This window comes from Lissotriton vulgaris, chromosome 2_1 (assembly GCF_964263255.1).
Source record: "Lissotriton vulgaris chromosome 2_1, aLisVul1.2, whole genome shotgun sequence".
NCBI classification, from domain to species: domain Eukaryota; kingdom Metazoa; phylum Chordata; class Amphibia; order Caudata; family Salamandridae; genus Lissotriton; species Lissotriton vulgaris.
The window spans coordinates 1,467,109,183-1,467,131,438 of record NC_141687.1 but is presented as its reverse complement, the minus strand read 5'-3'; the positions used below and the strand labels follow the sequence as shown (position 1 = coordinate 1,467,131,438).

At 47.0% G+C, this 22,256-nt stretch overlaps 1 protein-coding gene across 2 annotated transcripts in view; it reads left to right on the top strand.

The window, feature by feature from the left end:
- LOC147732762 (uncharacterized) overlaps positions 1-22,256 on the top strand; it is a 485,555-nt gene that overhangs the window by 349,583 nt on the left and 113,716 nt on the right. The gene's annotated exons all lie outside the window — the stretch shown is intronic.

Sequence of the window (22,256 nt, the reverse complement as noted above, 5' to 3'; positions counted from 1 at the left end):
TTGCCCGCAAATGTATATCTAGAAAATGTTATTGTAAGTGGCCCTGTCGTATTTTAATTACAAAATGTACGTCCACCGATTCCGCAACTGTTAGACACCTTTGTTCTTGTCACCTAATGGCCCGCTCGTTACGTTCTTCTACAGTGTAAATGTCTCCTCATCATATACGATTTGAGTTTGCTCCGTGGCCGGCCCACGTGGTTATAGGCCCGTATTTGTATACTGACATTTTCACAATAAAGGTTTTTAAAACAAAACACGGTAGTAGTATTTTCATTTGTAAAGTTTTTACTTTTAGTGACTGTTTTCGAATCAGTAAAAGGCAAGTGAAATAAAGCAGTCCAATTACATGACGGATAAAAGGTATAATATGTAGGAACGCAGTAAAGATAAATGGTCAAGGGCAGTTGTGTTTTTCATGTCTGCAACATAAAGTGATCGATAAGAATCTGATAATCAGGCGTATCGGCGACTAAGACAGCAGGCCGAATCTCTTTTACTCAACGGCTCCGTCATGGAAGGAAGAAACGCCCTTTTTCTCGAAAAAGGAATATATTTTACTTGCAAGACAGTTGTAAATTTTCCGGGAAAGTACATTAGCTTGGAATATTATAACATATGTTTGAAAAAAAAATATTGTTCGAAAATAATAAAAAGCGTAATTTTTAGGTCATATGACCAAGCTTTTCATCATTAAATTAACAAAAGTAAAATGAACCAATGAAAAGTTTTATTAACAAGTCACATGACCTGTTATGCTTACGTTACGCGCTGCGCGCCGCGCCTCGGATCACTTCCGGGTGCGCTAACGCGGCGTGTCATAAAACGCATTACGCGACAACGTAGGTCAAGAATATAGTCTAAATGTCTCCACCAACCAGCGTTCAGAACACAACCCCTTTCAGCAGTCCAAAAAGTTCTGTTAAATGACAACAGAGGGGACAGGCAACAAGAACCATCAGTCAAAGAGGGGAGGGCAAGTTCTTCTCTTCCGGGTCATGTTGGGGCGCTACCGGAACTGATCGAATTGGTAGTCTACAGTGTTTCTGGATGTTTCAGACTAAAGCTGGCGTCAGCATGAGACCACTACCATTTCGTAGCTCCGTCGTGGCCATTCCACGAGCAATCATGGCACCCGCTCCCCACCAGAAGCCTGCGGGAGTCGGAGGCCCCCAAGACTTTTGTAGAATCTTCACGGCTGAGGGGACGCTTTTCGAGAATGGGACCCAAGCCCTAGCAGACAAGCGTCCGAGTTCCAAGGTGTCCCAGGGCCATTTTAGTGGACCAGGCCCAAAACCGAAGAGACGGCCGCCATTTTGAGAGTCCTGTGGCAGCCGCCTATCGCTGCACCGCAAGAGCGGGCGCATCTCAACTACATGGTGAGCGAGACGCTGTAGTCGCAAGAGCGGGCGGAAAACAGCTGAATGGCGGAAGAGGCACAGTGTAGCAAAAGCGGGCGGAATGGCAACTAAAACGATAAAGGGGCGCCCCACTACAGCTTGTCTTCAGGTCAAACGGATTGTGGGACAAGGTCCAGAATTGAAGAGTCATCAAAAGGCAAAAAGTACCGCCGGACCCCGGGAGCCGGCCGCCTATGTCGGGGGCGATCTCAGGCTACACCAGTGCTATAAGACTTGGGGAGGGTGTCGGAGCCAAGCGTCTTCTCCGAGTCCATGGCCATCACAGCGCCCCTCAGGGGCCTCCGTCAAGCTGTTTAGGAAGGTAACATATCACATTGTTTTCTAATGCAGTCAGGTCCACAAACGACACTCACTTACTTTGAGAATAGTGAAGCTGCAGTAGGTGGAAATAAGCTTCAGACAGTGTTACAAGCGCTGCTCAGAACTCTTAACTATGGCACCCAACATCTAGAACTTATGCTATTTGAGAATGGTAGTGACATCGAAGCATCTCAGGGACCAAAACCATTAACGTACTTTCACGTATGAAAATCTTACTTGGGGAGGGGGCAGGAGCGAAGCGCCCCCTCCCAGTCAGCGCCACCACATCGTATGTTGAAAATCTGAAGCCATCGTTCTACAAAGTCAACCAAACTTGGATTGAAAAATCTAGAAAAATGTACAAACTGAAAACCAGTTTTGGTCTGCATAGCATCAGTAGCAACGCTTGAGTCAGCTTTGTGTCAAGCCGCCATTTTGATTCAACAAAGCACAGGCATTGAAAAAGGCTGAAATTCAGAACTCTAAACTATGGCACCCAACATCCAGGAGCTTGCTATCCGGATCTTGGAGCCTTGTGCTGTTTTCGATCTATTCACACATCGGTCCACTACTGACATCATCTTATAAACCAACGTTATGTAAATAGTTTTTTAATAAAATGTTTTACCCTGTTTCTTTGCTGGTGTGTTGTCTATATTTTTAATATTTGCATAGGGTTTGTCATTATTTTGTGCGGGATGGGTGATGGAGCCGAGCTGTCTTGCAGCCCTCATGGTGTGGAGCTCAGTTCATCTCACTATTTTCGTATTTCTCAAGAAGGGTTGTTCCTAATATTTCTATTTTAGCGAGGTCAAAAAGAGATCCAATTAGTGGCCTACTGATTTTGCTCGATTACTTTTATTTTTTTACACGATTTTTCACTATCTGCAAAGACTAAACAGAGTATTGCGACTTTGTGCTTGTTTGTAAATAGAGAATGATCCAAAGAGAACCAATTCTAAAACAGTAAATGCTTGGACAACAATCAATCAAATGGAGAGACAAGGAGGTACGACGGATTACAACGGGGGTAAAGGCCTGCGTTAACTACCCTTCTGTATCTGCAAAGAGAGAGTACTACTAAGGCAAAAGAGGGGAGGGGGGGGGCAGCGTTCAAAGCACATCAGCGTGCATAAATACGAAAATGTTTTTATCTATCACGTACTTGACATTTTAAAGCTTTTCATATTTGCTATTAAAAAACCAATGAAATTCACAGAAAAAACCATAGGTTATAGTGGATATATAGTTAGGAATTTGCATTTACAAAACCTTGAAAATTCAATGAAAAAACCATAGGTTATAGGCCATATATAGTTAGGAATTAGCATTTACAAAACCTTATTTTACTCGCATAAAACCATTGAAATTCCATATATAGTTAGCTAACTATAAGCGCTAACTATATATCGCGCACCCGCAATCCACTGCTGATGATGTCACATATTACATCATTCATGACATGGTCAGTGACATCACTGATGACATCACTGATGACATCTCAAATGACATCACTGATGACAACTCAAATGATATCAATGATGACATCTCAAATGACATCACTGATGACAACTCAAATGACATCACTGATGACATCTCATTTGTCATCACTGATCACATCACTCATGTGATAATACAATGAACCTCTTCAGACTCTAATATAACCTTACATACACTCAGTATAAACAGACACTCACAGACTGTCACTCATCCATGGAGTTACTCACACACCTAGTCAGTCATGCAAAGAATCAATCACACCTCCATTTCCTCAACTATACAGTTATACACATCTTACTTATTCAAACATATAATAACACATATTTACTCTCTTATATAATCCCTGATACAAGCTCACAGTGATCGATACAGCCACTCACACATTCACTGGCTCTTATGTTCAGTTATTTATATATCTCAACTCTCACATGTATTGTGTTTTACATACGTACTTACTTGCACATGTAGCAATGAGAAATCCATTCACTCACCAACACACCCATGCACAGTCAACCGCCCATATAGCTGTTTCCACATGCACTCTTGAACTCATACTCCTAGTGAATCAACTGCTTACACATCTATGCACAGAGTCACGCACCTCCCAGCCACCCACACACACACTCAGCCTCCCATTCAAATATTTGGGCAACCAATCAATAACCCATATGGCCACTCTTATAGCTATCAACACATGCAGCAGCTTACACAACATCAAACATACTGATGCACGAATTAAGACAGTTTAGTCACTAACCCATGTACTCAATGAGACACATTTAATCACTCACTCATACAGTCAGTCATGCACCTACTAAATTCTTCATCCAGACACTTATACATCCACTCATTCTTCAATATGTGAAACATATTTAAACTTTACAGACACATACAATCACTGGATGTTGTGATCAGTGATGTCATCAGTGATGTCACTGACCATGTCATGAATGATGTAATATGTGACATCATCAGCAGTGGATTGCGGGTGCGCGATATATAGTTAGCGCTTATAGTTAGCTAACTATATATGGAATTTCAATGGTTTTATGCGAGTAAAATAAGGTTTTGTAAATGCTAATTCCTAACTATATATGGCCTATAACCTATGGTTTTTTCATTGAATATATATATATATATATATATCCAAAATCAACAGGAGACCCAAATGCGAGGAGAACCACTGGAGTTTAATCTTGCAAAGTAAAAAGCATCACGCTGACAGTTTACCAACTCGGAGAGTCTCAATCTCATTGTCTCTTCGCCAGACGCGTTTCAGGAACCACCTGTTCCTTTCTTCAGTGGAGTTGTCTGTGTGCTTAGTCCAAGCGCTGACAATTTCCCAATGTTTTTAAACGATGTCAGCTGCCAACCAGGGCGTGGCTAGCAGCACGGCATTCTGGATACGATAGTCTTTCAATGATTCCCAGTAGAAGCGCTAGGACTTCAGTGTGCACATAAAATATGTCCCAAGTGGGTGAGTGTGATTCGCCGTTTGGTCTCTGTCCTGCTTCTCCGATGCCAATTGCATGGAGCAAGCGCGACCCTGCAATCACGCATACTCCTCTCCAATCCACGTTGCAGGACTCCCTGGTGGGTGTTTGCATGGATGCCGCACAGCGGCGGGTTCTCTTCCTGACCGGGGCGGCCAGTAAAAATCCAAAATCAACAGGAGACCCAAATGCGAGGAGAACCACTGGAGTTTAATCTTGCAAAGTAAAAAGCATCACGCTGACAGTTTACCAACTCGGAGAGTCTCAATCTCATTGTCTCTTCGCCAGACGTGTTTCAGGAACCACCTGTTCCTTTCTTCAGTGGCGTTGTCTGTGTGCTTAGTCCAAGCGCTGACAATTTCCCAATGTTTTTAAACGATGTCAGCTGCCAACCAGGGCGTGGCTAGCAGCACGGCATTCTGGATACGATAGTCTTTCAATGATTCCCAGTAGAAGCGCTAGGACTTCAGTGTGCACATAAAATATGTCCCAAGTGGGTGAGTGTGATTCGCCGTTTGGTCTCTGTCCTGCTTCTCCGATGCCAATTGCATGGAGCAAGCGCGACCCTGCAATCACGCATACTCCTCTCCAATCCACGTTGCAGGACTCCCTGGTGGGTGTTTGCATGGATGCCGCACAGCGGCGGGTTCTCTTCCTGACCGGGGCGGCCAGTAAAAATCCAAAATCAACAGGAGACCCAAATGCGAGGAGAACCACTGGAGTTTAATCTTGCAAAGTAAAAAGCATCACGCTGACAGTTTACCAACTCGGAGAGTCTCAATCTCATTGTCTCTTCGCCAGACGCGTTTCAGGAACCACCTGTTCCTTTCTTCAGTGGCGTTGTCTGTGTGCTTAGTCCAAGCGCTGACAATTTCCCAATGTTTTTAAACGATGTCAGCTGCCAACCAGGGCGTGGCTAGCAGCACGGCATTCTGGATACGATAGTCTTTCAATGATTCCCAGTAGAAGCGCTAGGACTTCAGTGTGCACATAAAATATGTCCCAAGTGGGTGAGTGTGATTCGCCGTTTGGTCTCTGTCCTGCTTCTCCGATGCCAATTGCATGGAGCAAGCGCGACCCTGCAATCACGCATACTCCTCTCCAATCCACGTTGCAGGACTCCCTGGTGGGTGTTTGCATGGATGCCGCACAGCGGCGGGTTCTCTTCCTGACCGGGGCGGCCAGTAAAAATCCAAAATCAACAGGAGACCCAAATGCGAGGAGAACCACTGGAGTTTAATCTTGCAAAGTAAAAAGCATCACGCTGACAGTTTACCAACTCGGAGATTCTCAATCTCATTGTCTCTTCGCCAGACGCGTTTCAGGAACCACCTGTTCCTTTCTTCAGTGGCGTTGTCTGTGTGCTTAGTCCAAGCGCTGACAATTTCCCAATGTTTTTAAACGATGTCAGCTGCCAACCAGGGCGTGGCTAGCAGCACGGCATTCTGGATACGATAGTCTTTCAATGATTCCCAGTAGAAGCGCTAGGACTTCAGTGTGCACATAAAATATGTCCCAAGTGGGTGAGTGTGATTTGCCGTTTGGTCTCTGTCCTGCTTCTCCGATGCCAATTGCATGGAGCAAGCGCGACCCTGCAATCACGCATACTCCTCTCCAATCCACGTTGCAGGACTCCCTGGTGGGTGTTTGCATGGATGCCGCACAGCGGCGGGTTCTCTTCCTGACCGGGGCGGCCAGTAAAAATCCAAAATCAACAGGAGACCCAAATGCGAGGAGAACCACTGGAGTTTAATCTTGCAAAGTAAAAAGCATCACGCTGACAGTTTACCAACTCGGAGAGTCTCAATCTCATTGTCTCTTCGCCAGACGCGTTTCAGGAACCACCTATTCCTTTCTTCAGTGGCGTTGTCTGTGTGCTTAGTCCAAGCGCTGACAATTTCCCAATGTTTTTAAACGATGTCAGCTGCCAACCAGGGCGTGGCTAGCAGCACGGCATTCTGGATACGATAGTCTTTCAATGATTCCCAGTAGAAGCGCTAGGACTTCAGTGTGCACATAAAATATGTCCCAAGTGGGTGAGTGTGATTCGCCGTTTGGTCTCTGTCCTGCTTCTCCGATGCCAATTGCATGGAGCAAGCGCGACCCTGCAATCACGCATACTCCTCTCCAATCCACGTTGCAGGACTCCCTGGTGGGTGTTTGCATGGATGCCGCACAGCGGCGGGTTCTCTTCCTGACCGGGGCGGCCAGTAAAAATCCAAAATCAACAGGAGACCCAAATGCGAGGAGAACCACTGGAGTTTAATCTTGCAAAGTAAAAAGCATCACGCTGACAGTTTACCAACTCGGAGAGTCTCAATCTCATTGTCTCTTCGCCAGACGCGTTTCAGGAACCACCTGTTCCTTTCTTCAGTGGCGTTGTCTGTGTGCTTAGTCCAAGCGCTGACAATTTCCCAATGTTTTTAAACGATGTCAGCTGCCAACCAGGGCTTGGCTAGCAGCACGGCATTCTGGATACGATAGTCTTTCAATGATTCCCAGTAGAAGCGCTAGGACTTCAGTGTGCACATAAAATATGTCCCAAGTGGGTGAGTGTGATTCGCCGTTTGGTCTCTGTCCTGCTTCTCCGATGCCAATTGCATGGAGCAAGCGCGACCCTGCAATCACGCATACTCCTCTCCAATCCACGTTGCAGGACTCCCTGGTGGGTGTTTGCATGGATGCCGCACAGCGGCGGGTTCTCTTCCTGACCGGGGCGGCCAGTAAAAATCCCAAATCAACAGGAGACCCAAATGCGAGGAGAACCACTGGAGTTTAATCTTGCAAAGTAAAAAGCATCACGCTGACAGTTTACCAACTCGGAGAGTCTCAATCTCATTGTCTCTTCGCCAGACGCGTTTCAGGAACCACCTGTTCCTTTCTTCAGTGGCGTTGTCTGTGTGCTTAGTCCAAGCGCTGACAATTTCCCAATGTTTTTAAACGATGTCAGCTGCCAACCAGGGCGTGGCTAGCAGCACGGCATTCTGGATACGATAGTCTTTCAATGATTCCCAGTAGAAGCGCTAGGACTTCAGTGTGCACATAAAATATGTCCCAAGTGGGTGAGTGTGATTCGCCGTTTGGTCTCTGTCCTGCTTCTCCGATGCCAATTGCATGGAGCAAGCGCGACCCTGCAATCACGCATACTCCTCTCCAATCCACGTTGCAGGACTCCATGGTGGGTGTTTGCATGGATGCCGCACAGCGGCGGGTTCTCTTCCTGACCGGGGCGGCCAGTAAAAATCCAAAATCAACAGGAGACCCAAATGCGAGGAGAACCACTGGAGTTTAATCTTGCAAAGTAAAAAGCATCACGCTGACAGTTTACCAACTCGGAGAGTCTCAATCTCATTGTCTCTTCGCCAGACGCGTTTCAGGAACCACCTGTTCCTTTCTTCAGTGGCGTTGTCTGTGTGCTTAGTCCAAGCGCTGACAATTTCCCAATGTTTTTAAACGATGTCAGCTGCCAACCAGGGCGTGGCTAGCAGCACGGCATTCTGGATACGATAGTCTTTCAATGATTCCCAGTAGAAGCGCTAGGACTTCAGTGTGCACATAAAATATGTGTGGCTGCTTTTCAAATTGGGAACCTGCATATTTTTGGATTGTTGAACGGCCCCCCTGGTCGTGAAAAGCAGCCTGCTGCCGTGGCAGAACCTACGATGTCATCAACATGGGGCACACGAGGACACGAACAGCGTTGTACATTGCAGGAATGTCCACGCAACATGCCTCCATCAGCTGAGAAGCGGGGCAGGTGGCTACCAGCGGAGTGCACTCCCACCCACTGGGGAACTTATTGCCTATATCTCCGTGCACACGCCACACCATATCTAAGGACTACAGAGCCCACAACGCCGCTGTGATGTTGACACGCCCAGTGGGCGGGGACAATGAACTTATTAGGCGTGCCATGGATCAAGGAGCACTTTGCCACTGACGAAGAGAGCCGTTGCTCTCGAAACGCGTTTGGCAGCAGATAATGGAGAACTTCGCTTGGTTTGTACCTGCTGGCGAGTTGATGGAATAAACAACATCTTAATGTGTTCGTGTGTGGCTGCTTTTCAAATTGGGAACCTGCATATTTTTGGATTGTTGAACGGCCCCCCTGGTCGTGAAAAGCAGCCTGCTGCCGTGGCAGAACCTACGATGTCATCAACATGGGGCACACGAGGACACGAACAGCGTTGTACATTGCAGGAATGTCCACGCAACATGCCTCCATCAGCTGAGAAGCGGGGCAGGTGGCTACCAGCGGAGTGCACTCCCACCCACTGGGGAACTTATTGCCTATATCTCCGTGCACACGCCACACCATATCTAAGGACTACAGAGCCCACAACGCCGCTGTGATGTTGACACGCCCAGTGGGCGGGGACAATGAACTTATTAGGCGTGCCATGGATCAAGGAGCACTTTGCCACTGACGAAGAGAGCCGTTGCTCTCGAAACGCGTTTGGCAGCAGATAATGGAGAACTTCGCTTGGTTTGTACCTGCTGGCGAGTTGATGGAATAAACAACATCTTAATGTGTTCGTGTGTGGCTGCTTTTCAAATTGGGAACCTGCATATTTTTGGATTGTTGAACGGCCCCCCTGGTCGTGAAAAGCAGCCTGCTGCCGTGGCAGAACCTACGATGTCATCAACATGGGGCACACGAGGACACGAACAGCGTTGTACATTGCAGGAATGTCCACGCAACATGCCTCCATCAGCTGAGAAGCGGGGCAGGTGGCTACCAGCGGAGTGCACTCCCACCCACTGGGGAACTTATTGCCTATATCTCTGTGCACACGCCACACCATATCTAAGGACTACAGAGCCCACAACGCCGCTGTGATGTTGACACGCCCAGTGGGCGGGGACAATGAACTTATTAGGCGTGCCATGGATCAAGGAGCACTTTGCCACTGACGAAGAGAGCCGTTGCTCTCGAAACGCGTTTGGCAGCAGATAATGGAGAACTTCGCTTGGTTTGTACCTGCTGGCGAGTTGATGGAATAAACAACATCTTAATGTGTTCGTGTGTGGCTGCTTTTCAAATTCGGAACCTGCATATTTTTGGATTGTTGAACGGCCCCCCTGGTCGTGAAAAGCAGCCTGCTGCCGTGGCAGAACCTACGATGTCATCAACATGGGGCACACGAGGACACGAACAGCGTTGTACATTGCAGGAATGTCCACGCAACATGCCTCCATCAGCTGAGAAGCGGGGCAGGTGGCTACCAGCGGAGTGCACTCCCACCCACTGGGGAACTTATTGCCTATATCTCCGTGCACACGCCACACCATATCTAAGGACTACAGAGCCCACAACGCCGCTGTGATGTTGACACGCCCAGTGGGCGGGGACAATGAACTTATTAGGCGTGCCATGGATCAAGGAGCACTTTGCCACTGACGAAGAGAGCCGTTGCTCTCGAAACGCGTTTGGCAGCAGATAATGGAGAACTTCGCTTGGTTTGTACCTGCTGGCGAGTTGATGGAATAAACAACATCTTAATGTGTTCGTGTGTGGCTGCTTTTCAAATTGGGAACCTGCATATTTTTGGATTGTTGAACGGCCCCCCTGGTCGTGAAAAGCAGCCTGCTGCCGTGGCAGAACCTACGATGTCATCAACATGGGGCACACGAGGACACGAACAGCGTTGTACATTGCAGGAATGTCCACGCAACATGCCTCCATCAGCTGAGAAGCGGGGCAGGTGGCTACCAGCGGAGTGCACTCCCACCCACTGGGGAACTTATTGCCTATATCTCCGTGCACACGCCACACCATATCTAAGGACTACAGAGCCCACAACGCCGCTGTGATGTTGACACGCCCAGTGGGCGGGGACAATGAACTTATTAGGCGTGCCATGGATCAAGGAGCACTTTGCCACTGACGAAGAGAGCCGTTGCTCTCGAAACGCGTTTGGCAGCAGATAATGGAGAACTTCGCTTGGTTTGTACCTGCTGGCGAGTTGATGGAATAAACAACATCTTAATGTGTTCGTGTGTGGCTGCTTTTCAAATTGGGAACCTGCATATTTTTGGATTGTTGAACGGCCCCCCTGGTCGTGAAAAGCAGCCTGCTGCCGTGGCAGAACCTACGATGTCATCAACATGGGGCACACGAGGACACGAACAGCGTTGTACATTGCAGGAATGTCCATGCAACATGCCTCCATCAGCTGAGAAGCGGGGCAGGTGGCTACCAGCGGAGTGCACTCCCACCCACTGGGGAACTTATTGCCTATATCTCCGTGCACACGCCACACCATATCTAAGGACTACAGAGCCCACAACGCCGCTGTGATGTTGGCACGCCCAGTGGGCGGGGACAATGAACTTATTAGGCGTGCCATGGATCAAGGAGCACTTTGCCACTGACGAAGAGAGCCGTTGCTCTCGAAACGCGTTTGGCAGCAGATAATGGAGAACTTCGCTTGGTTTGTACCTGCTGGCGAGTTGATGGAATAAACAACATCTTAATGTGTTCGTGTGTGGCTGCTTTTCAAATTCGGAACCTGCATATTTTTGGATTGTTGAACAGCCCCCCTGGTCGTGAAAAGCAGCCTGCTGCTGTGGCAGAACCTACGATGTCATCAACATGGGGCACACGAGGACACGAACAGCGTTGTACATTGCAGGAATGTCCACGCAACATGCCTCCATCAGCTGAGAAGCGGGGCAGGTGGCTACCAGCGGAGTGCACTCCCACCCACTGGGGAACTTATTGCCTATATCTCCGTGCACACGCCACACCATATCTAAGGACTACAGAGCCCACAACGCCGCTGTGATGTTGACACGCCCAGTGGGCGGGGACAATGAACTTATTAGGCGTGCCATGGATCAAGGAGCACTTTGCCACTGACGAAGAGAGCCGTTGCTCTCGAAACGCGTTTGGCAGCAGATAATGGAGAACTTCGCTTGGTTTGTACCTGCTGGCGAGTTGATGGAATAAACAACATCTTAATGTGTTCGTGTGTGGCTGCTTTTCAAATTCGGAACCTGCATATTTTTGGATTGTTGAACGGCCCCCCTGGTCGTGAAAAGCAGCCTGCTGCCGTGGCAGAACCTACGATGTCATCAACATGGGGCACACGAGGACACGAACAGCGTTGTACATTGCAGGAATGTCCACGCAACATGCCTCCATCAGCTGAGAAGCGGGGCAGGTGGCTACCAGCGGAGTGCACTCCCACCCACTGGGGAACTTATTGCCTATATCTCCGTGCACACGCCACACCATATCTAAGGACTACAGAGCCCACAACGCCGCTGTGATGTTGACACTCCCAGTGGGCGGGGACAATGAACTTATTAGGCGTGCCATGGATCAAGGAGCACTTTGCCACTGACGAAGAGAGCCGTTGCTCTCGAAATGCGTTTGGCAGCAGATAATGGAGAACTTCGCTTGGTTTGTACCTGCTGGCGAGTTGATGGAATAAACAACATCTTAATGTGTTCGTGTGTGGCTGCTTTTCAAATTGGGAACCTGCATATTTTTGGATTGTTGAACGGCCCCTCTGGTCGTGAAAAGCAGCCTGCTGCCGTGGCAGAACCTACGATGTCATCAACATGGGGCACACGAGGACACGAACAGCGTTGTACATTGCAGGAATGTCCACGCAACATGCCTCCATCAGCTGAGAAGCGGGGCAGGTGGCTACCAGCGGAGTGCACTCCCACCCACTGGGGAACTTATTGCCTATATCTCCGTGCACACGCCACACCATATCTAAGGACTACAGAGCCCACAACGCCGCTGTGATGTTGACACGCCCAGTGGGCGGGGACAATGAACTTATTAGGCGTGCCATGGATCAAGGAGCACTTTGCAACTGACGAAGAGAGCCGTTGCTCTCGAAACGCGTTTGGCAGCAGATAATGGAGAACTTCGCTTGGTTTGTACCTGCTGGCGAGTTGATGGAATAAACAACATCTTAATGTGTTCGTGTGTGGCTGCTTTTCAAATTGGGAACCTGCATATTTTTGGATTGTTGAACGGCCCCCCTGGTCGTGAAAAGCAGCCTGCTGCCGTGGCAGAACCTACGATGTCATCAACATGGGGCACACGAGGACACGAACAGCGTTGTACATTGCAGGAATGTCCACGCAACATGCCTCCATCAGCTGAGAAGCGGGGCAGGTGGCTACCAGCGGAGTGCACTCCCACCCACTGGGGAACTTATTGCCTATATCTCCGTGCACACGCCACACCATATCTAAGGACTACAGAGCCCACAACGCCGCTGTGATGTTGACACGCCCAGTGGGCGGGAACAATGAACTTATTAGGCGTGCCATGGATCAAGGAGCACTTTGCCACTGACGAAGAGAGCCGTTGCTCTCGAAACGCGTTTGGCAGCAGATAATGGAGAACTTCGCTTGGTTTGTACCTGCTGGCGAGTTGATGGAATAAACAACATCTTAATGTGTTCGTGTGTGGCTGCTTTTCAAATTGGGAACCTGCATATTTTTGGATTGTTGAACGGCCCCCCTGGTCGTGAAAAGCAGCCTGCTGCCGTGGCAGAACCTACGATGTCATCAACATGGGGCACACGAGGACACGAACAGCGTTGTACATTGCAGGAATGTCCACGCAACATGCCTCCATCAGCTGAGAAGCGGGGCAGGTGGCTACCAGCGGAGTGCACTCCCACCCACTGGGGAACTTATTGCCTATATCTCCGTGCACACGCCACACCATATCTAAGGACTACAGAGCCCACAACGCCGCTGTGATGTTGACACGCCCAGTGGGCGGGGACAATGAACTTATTAGGCGTGCCATGGATCAAGGAGCACTTTGCCACTGACGAAGAGAGCCGTTGCTCTCGAAACGCGTTTGGCAGCAGATAATGAAGAACTTCGCTTGGTTTGTACCTGCTGGCGAGTTGATGGAATAAACAACATCTTAATGTGTTCGTGTGTGGCTGCTTTTCAAATTGGGAACCTGCATATTTTTGGATTGTTGAACGGCCCCCCTGGTCGTGAAAAGCAGCCTGCTGCCATGGCAGAACCTACGATGTCATCAACATGGGGCACATGAGGACACGAACAGCGTTGTACATTGCAGGAATGTCCACGCAACATGCCTCCATCAGCTGAGAAGCGGGGCAGGTGGCTACCAGCGGAGTGCACTCCCACCCACTGGGGAACTTATTGCCTATATCTCCGTGCACACGCCACACCATATCTAAGGACTACAGAGCCCACAACGCCGCTGTGATGTTGACACGCCCAGTGGGCGGGGACAATGAACTTATTAGGCGTGCCATGGATCAAGGAGCACTTTGCCACTGATGAAGAGAGCCGTTGCTCTCGAAACGCGTTTGGCAGCAGATAATGGAGAACTTCGCTTGGTTTGTACCTGCTGGCGAGTTGATGGAATAAACAACATCTTAATGTGTTCGTGTGTGGCTGCTTTTCAAATAGGGAACCTGCATATTTTTGGAATATATATATATATATATATATATATATATATATATATACACACACCGACTGATGGAAAATTGAGCCCCATAGTCATAGGTTCTTAAACAGCGCACAAATTACCAATAGGTCTCAGGGCGCTTGGCAGTAGAGAGGGAAAAACGGTAAACAGGTGTCGAGTGGGAGGCTGAGATTACTTAGGAAAAAGACTAAAGGTTTTAAGGCCCTTGCGGAAAGCCCGGTGGTTGGACAGGGTCAACAGATGAGGAGGCAGCTTGTTCCAAAGTAAGGGGGCAATATAAGAGAAAGCCCTGCATCAATTTTTCAAGGTCCTGGCCTGCGGCTGTACCAGGAGGGATTTGGAGCTGGATCTTAAGACTCTGGAGGGTTTGTACCAGAGAAGTTTTTCAGCTAAGTAAGAGGGCCCTATGCCATGGAGAAGTTTGTGGGTGAGACTGAGGATCTTAAATTGACTTCTTTGGCGCACAGGCAGCCAGTGCAGCTCTTTAAGGCTGGGTAAAGAAGGAGACCTAGGGGGCAGGCCTAGTACCAGACGTGCGGCGACATTCTGGAGGGTTTGCAGCTTGGTCAACAGGCACTCATTGATGGAGGCAAACATTGTGTTGCCGTAATCCAACCGGCTAACGATTAATCCCCAAACCAGGGGTTTCCTGGACTCAAAGGGTAGCCATTGAAAAATCTTCCGCAGTTTCTGCAATATTTCGTAACAGGTGCCTGAGACCTGGGTCACATGAGCTTTCATGGAAAGAGCACATTCGATCATTATTCCCAGATCACGCACCACTTCTTTCGGTTCGGGCACAGTCCTAATTCTGGGGGCACCAATCATGCAACCAAATTGTCTTTGCCTTGCCGAATAGCATAATCTCTGTTTTGCTATAGTTAAGCTGAAGTTTATTTCCCTTCATCCATTCGCTGACCTTGATCATGCACTTCTTGAATCTGGTGCAGGTTTCTAGGACATCTAAGCTACAGGTGATAAGCACCTGAGTATCATCTGCATAGGACACAGTGGAGAAGCCATGAGATTTTATAATGTTGGCCAGAGGGGTGAGATACAGGTTAAATAACAGGGGACTAAGAATGGATCCCTGAGGGACCACCACAGAGAGAGGGGTCTTACTGGACTCCAGTGAATTAACCTTTATATATGTGTGCCGGTCCGCAAGGTAGCTCTTAAACCAGCAGCCGTTGGTGAAGAATACTGTGGGAGATGGTGTCAAAAGCCGCCGAGAGATCCAATAGGATCAAAATTGCGGATTCGCCTCTGTCCAGAGTGAGACGGATATTATCCACAACCTCCACTACCGCGGTTTCTGTGCCATGGGCCGCACGAAACCCTGACTGCAACTGATCTAAAAGCGCATGGGCTTCAACAAAAGTGGCAACGCGCTTGTTTACTAGGTGTTCCAATACCTTTCCAAAGCATGGCAGTAGTGATATAGGTCTATGGTTGGCCTCATTGGTGGGGTCACTCGTGGGTTTTTTGAGTATAGGTTTAACCTGAGCTACCTTCCAACTACTAGGTATGGATGCAGTCTCAAAGGAGGTGTTTAAGATGTTGGAGAGAGAGCAAGCCAGAATAGGGAATATCTGATTGCACTTACGTGGGGCCAGCGAGTCGGTGGGTGAGCCCGACTTCACTTTCCCAAGAGCTTCTAACACTTCATCAGCCATGGTAGGCTCAAACTCCTTAAGAGATGGACCCTCAATGTATTCTGAGGTAGGGAAATTACGGGCGGAATCCTCTTCGACTAGGGAGACATCAGGTCCGGGGGCAGCAAACGTGGAGTAAATCGACTTTATTTTGTTATCGAAGTGGATTGCTAGTGCGTTGACCCACCCCAGGGTAGGAGTAAATACTGACTGCTCCACCTGCGAGACGTAAACTCATTCAGTATTTTATATAATTCTTTACTAGACTGCGAAGCTTTATTGATCCTATTAGTGAGATAACCAGATTTTGCAACCTTTATGTTTTTTAAATAGTTGGAGTGAATCCTCTTGTACTTCATACGGTTTTCCAGCGTTCTGGTTTTCCTCCACAACCTTTCCGCTGATCTGCTAGCGGTTTTCTCTATTTTCAGCTCCTCCGTGAAACACTGGGAAGCAATGATTTTCAGTTTTACTTTGGTTTCTGGAATTACCTTACCCAGAGTGATCTTAATACTTGCTTCCAACTGATTGGCCATTTGGTCTATCTCATTAGGAGTATCCTTGGGTGGTTTAAAGTGTGTCAGGAAAGCCTCCGGCATCAGTTTGCGCCAAGGCCGTGTTGCCCTGGTCTCTGGGCGCTTCGTAGTCTTAGGCACATTGCGTCCGACAAAGCTAAATTCCACAAGAAAATGATCGGTCCAAGCCATGGGCTGAGGGGGTTCGCAGGTAAGGCTGGACATGTTAGTGAAAATTGAGTCAAGAGTGTGCCCTGCCAAATGTGTGGGGCCTGACACCCTTTGCGTTAGTGCCAAGGTTTCCATAGTATTAATCAAATGACAAGAGTCAGGATCATGTATGAGTTAAGCATGATAGTTGAAATCTCCTATCAGAATAAAGTTGTCAGTAGCTAACATGTGCGAGGCGATGGTGTCAAGGAGAGTGTTGACAAATTTAGATTTTTCGCCCGGGGGTCTGTAAACCAGAGCAGCCCTCCCAAGAGACGTTTTATTATACATTATGTTGACTATTAGTATTTCGAGCAAGGGATTGGCGAAGGATTCGGGCAGGGTAACATGAATAGGGGCCTTGGCTGCCACTGCAACGCCTCCCCCTCTCCTCCGCTCTCTATGTTGCGTAATGAGTTGATGCTCCTGGGGAAAGGCTATGTCAATATCGGGCGATGCTTGGCTATGGAGCCACGTTTCAGTAAGGAAACAAATGTCAGGTTTTTATTATTCAGTAGACTCCATATCTCGAGGCAATGCTTGGGGATAGACCTGGTGTTAACATAAAGGGCAGAGAAAGATTTAGTGCCTGTGTTGCCCTTAATTATTTCGATGAGTTTCCCTGGTGTAGGAGGTTCGTGACCGGTCGTGGGTTCTAAGGTGGCAGCAGCTTCGGAGGGTTTACTCATAAATGGGCCTGACATGAGTAGGGGGCTGAGATTTTTGGCCTTATTGTTAGGGTTAAGGGAGATTAGTTCCTGCCTTGAGTAACAGATCATGATAACAAACAATAATATCCTCACCGAGTTAGAAATTGTAAAATTTACCAGGGATCTGTGCGGCGGGCTGCGTCCTGGCGCGGACGGGAGCAGACGGGCTTGCCTTTGGCGCGCCGCTGGCGCGCCGCTGAGCGCGTCCTTGCTGGAGAGGAGAATATGTAGGCAGAGGGGCGGGGCAGTTCCGAGTGACGCTGTATGGTGCTCCGCTGCTTCCTGTCCCTCCGCTCAACCGGCACAAGCCGTGGCGGACCGGGGACACAGCAGCGGGAGCACAGAGGAGGTGAGTGGGCAAGTGGTAGTAATCACAGCAGTGCAACAACCTTGTGTATGCTTGGCCTAGGGCCCACAAAAGGTTTGGTATGCGTAGCAGGTTACATACTGGGATGCCAATAAGAGACACTGGAGGGATCCTTATTAAATGTTCCGCGGTGCTTTTAGAGAGTGTGGAAAGACTGGGCATCATGGCGATTTGTGACTTATTGTCTTAGGGCCTCTATAAATCATTTACTGGTCTTCAGTTAGAATGTAGCCTACTCCTTTCCTAGCATGGAAAATATCAACAGTTAACACACTACGTAGGCTATCTGCTAGGACGTTTATCGATTTGCCTAGACCATTCTGCAGTATTTATAGACGTGGGTGGCACAAAGGGGTTATATTAGGACTTTACAGTCATAAATAATCATTGTTTATTGCAACCCCCTATTGGTTGGTGGGAAGGCTAGATGTCAGTACAAACCTCACATGAGGAATGGGAGATAATGTACTCTGATAACACTGTATCCTGTCAGCTAGACTGAGACTGATCTTGCTATGTTGGAGGTGTATAGAGGGCGATTGTGATATTGTTCACGCTGTCTTGGATTACAGGAAGTTTCAATGCAATTTGGCAAAAATATGGGACAGAATAAATTCTGTTTCCGGGGGCGATGGCTGCATTGGATGCATAAAATGTGCTGTGCCATGCAACACCAGGCTTGCAGTAATCAAGCATTTGTCATCAACAGGAAAATAGTTTATTTAAGATACTTTCTGGTTCAGAATAAAGGTCCAAAGAAGTAATTAGGGCCAATCTTAGATCTGCAGATGTCTAGCTAGTAAATCAAAAGTAAATGTTCTGTTTGTGAGCACTTCATCAATTTTTCCTGCATCTCAGGAAAGAAACGGGATGTGCTCTGTCGATCTACAGGATACTTACTTTCAAATTCTAACAGAGAAGAGACATAGAAACATTCTGAGTTTTGTATTGGGAACATCCCACTACCAATACGCAAAGCTTCCCTTTGGCTTGGGCCCCTCTTTGTACTATCTTCAAGTGCATGGCAGTAGTAGCAGTCCATCTGCGAGTTTAAAGAATATTTATTTATTTATTTATTTGCCGAATTTGTAATGCGCAAAGCTGCCCCAGTGACGGGGCGTCCCAGCGCAAACCACAGACTCCAAGACACGAACCAGAGAGCAGGAGGATTATACAGGGAAAAGCCAGGTCTTTATGGCCTTCCGGAATGCAAGATGGTTCTGGATCACTCTAATGGAAACAGGAAGCGAGTTCCAGAGTTGCGCGTCCAAACTGCGAAAGAAACGGCCACCCGCTCTGGCTGTCAAGACACGCGGGGTGCAAACCAGCGCTGAGTCGGCAGATCTCAAAGGACGCCATAGCATGTAGAACTCTAGCAGCCCAGCCAGCCCCACGGGTGCCTGAAGCGACAAGATCTTATGCACCAAACAGAGCGAACAGAGAATATTAATGTATTCATTCCGGGATGCTTGACTTGTAAAAGCCACATTCCCAAGAAGGTAACCAGCGCAACATACCATGATCTCAGTCCAGTCCTCACAAAATAAGGGTGTAGAATCTTTTTCCTTTCATTTAAAGAAGAAATTGCCATCTGCCTCGGTGAAGTGTTGTCTTTTTTTAAAGGGTAATACCACAAGAAAAGAGTGAGAGGATCATACACCTTGTTGCACAGCCTCCCCATCTATACAATATTTCACAAAGAATGCAACAGTTTATTTGAACACGGTTAATAGGCCCCATGAAAATCATCAGTATCTAAAGATATTGGAAAAAGAAGTCTCATTCACATTGTTGTGGTATGCTTCCTCATTGGTATCCTTCTCCCATCCCAGTAAGTAAATACTAGTCCGATGGACTCGACCTTTTGAGGAAGTTCGATATAAGTATCAGCTGAATTATTGCAGGGATCCAGATATAATAAAATAAAAATGCCTCCGGGTAAACCCAACATATATCTCTTTTATTCCTATCCTAGGTATGTTTTGAAAGAAAATTCTGAGATGTTGACATTAATGCTTCATACACGCACTGTCTGTTGCCATCATGTTTCTGTCCTACCCAGTGTGGCCTTTGTCAGAGCTGAGCAGATCCCTGGTTACAAGGAAATTCATGGATCTCAGCAATTTCCCAGTTGATCCTTATATCAAACGCCTTCACAAGGCTGAGTCCATCCAAGTGGTATCTACGTACTAGGATGGGAGAAGGACACCAGTGATGGTACATGTAAAAATAATTTGGGTGAGGTGTCTTTTTCTAGTATCTTGTAATAGTTATGGCTTTCTAGGTTCTAATAACCGCTTTCTACTAAACAGTTGCACTCTTTGAGAGGTATTATTTTGAATGCTCTCAATCCTACAGCCCACCAAATCAACTCCGTAGAGGTTTTGATGGCCTCCTGCATTTCTTTGGTCTCACATGAAGCAAATGTCTGAAGGATGAGTAGTCACAAAAGGAGAAGAAATGGGATGACCATCTCCTCATCTCAATAGCGGCAAAACAGTCTCTCTCTTTCTCTCTCTAGGTTGTACAAAAGATCAAAGCTGCTTGCTACAAGGTCTCCTTTTTCAACATTAACTTCCAACATAAATGATTCTGAGCTTCACTTTCGGGGTGAGGAATTAATCTAGGCATTCCTACTGTGCAAGTTCTTTGGTCAAAAAAGTCATCATCGCATCAATATCTGGGAACTCCAAACAGTGCATGCAGCTCTCGAGCTTCCTTCTGTATCCGGTAAAGAACAGGAACCTTAAATCAGACAGACAACACTACAGCAGTGGTCTGTTGCAACAATACTAGAGGCATAAGATCAAGACCATTCTTGGGAAAGATGCATAAATCTGGATATTGGCCTTGCCAGAGGTCTGTCAATGAAAGCAGTTGTTACAGGGAATCCTAAACCAAGAGGCAGATTTCTAAAGTAGGTTTTATTAACAAAGGGGTTCGGAACAACTGGGTGCTTCATAGAATGGATCTGTCCAAAATTAGATCTCTTTGCTACGTCTCATAATGGCAGGACTTCACAACCAGGCTTCCAGGCTTCCAGATTCAAGACCCCAGGGCAGTGCTATTTTAATGACTTTGTCAAAGACATTACACTAGGCTTATTCTCCGATACTGTTTAATACTAAAATTCATCTTGAAGCTCAGAAATTGTCAAACTGCAATTATCATCATTGTTCGAGTGGTCAAGGCAGCGGTGGTATCCGGACCTGCTATATAGATCTGTGACTCCACATTAGAAATTGCAGTTCGGAAAAAACCTCCTCATTTGAATGCTTCGGTTTTGACTTCAGACGATGTGCTCATCTGAATCTTCCCCAGTCTTGCATGGACAGCTTAAGAGAAATTTCCTTCTACTCCTGCTTCCTTATTCGTTCATAATGAATATATTTTGCTTATTGACATCTTTGAATTTTCGAAAAACGTTTCTGCTCCTGTAAGGGCACATAGTCCTCCTTGAGAAGTCAATATAGTTCTGTCAGAATTAGTAGGTCTGTCTTTTGAACGAATTCTCCGGGTTCAATTGTAGCATCTCGCTGTATAAAAAACCTGATTGTACTTGAACACCAATCATTTTCAAGGATACCAGGGGCAGCTTAATAATATCTCCGCCCAATTTTCACTGTTTGTCAATCCGCCAAACTGCAAATCCTCTTGCAAATGTGATCAAGAAGAAAAAATGTGAGAAAGGTCATAAAGTACCTCATGTAAGCATCACCAAGGGAGCTGTTGGTTGGTACTCACCGGTTTACTCACGCTTTCATCATTGGTGACTTTCATGGCAATGAAAAAAGCAAAATAGTGCCCAAAAATATGTTTAGAAAGAAAGAGACAAAAGTAACATGCACAGTAAGTGCTTGTGTCATTCTATGCCAACTGGACCCCATAGTGAAAAAAGAGAAAATTGCTTCTCCAGGCTAAAACGAGTTGTGTCACTTGCAAATATACATACTTTATTGGATGCCATGAGCACACTCAGATTAAAAAGAACATATTTTAGACAATTTCAATTAGTAGAGGCCAACATGTTTAATTGCTAATGCCTTGCGGCAATTTCATCAGGGCCTGGGGTCCAGGCTTCACCTCTCTGGTACTTCAAGCTTAGCCAGGTGGTTGCTATCAGAGTTCATACCAGCAACACACCCCCTTGGGAGTATTCTCAATTTTTTAGCCACGCATCCCTTGTAGCTAATCACAGTAGCCGCATGTCAACCACGTTACAGGGCGCCTCCAGATTGCACTCGCCCCTTTATACATTGTGATTTAATGAGTGGAGAGCAACCTGATTGTTAATCCCCTCTTATGCTCCTTGTTGTGTATCATTGTAGCATCTGTCTTGGACGTCCAGTGGTCTAGTGGGTTTTACTTTAGCTTGAAGGATTAGTGACATTCAAACCGTTTTGGCTGTTGAACTAAAGAGTTCTGTGCAAATAGGGTATTAATGACAATCATCCTTCTTTCCTCCATAGGGTGGTATCAAAATGTATACTAACCAAATCATTATTCTACAAGTTTTCTTTATTAATACACATTTACAAGCTGAGCTATCCTTAATAACCTTTATCAACCACAATCATATTTGCCAGACTCTAGCCACTTCAAAGCAATCCATTTTTCATTGGATTGTATCCTGC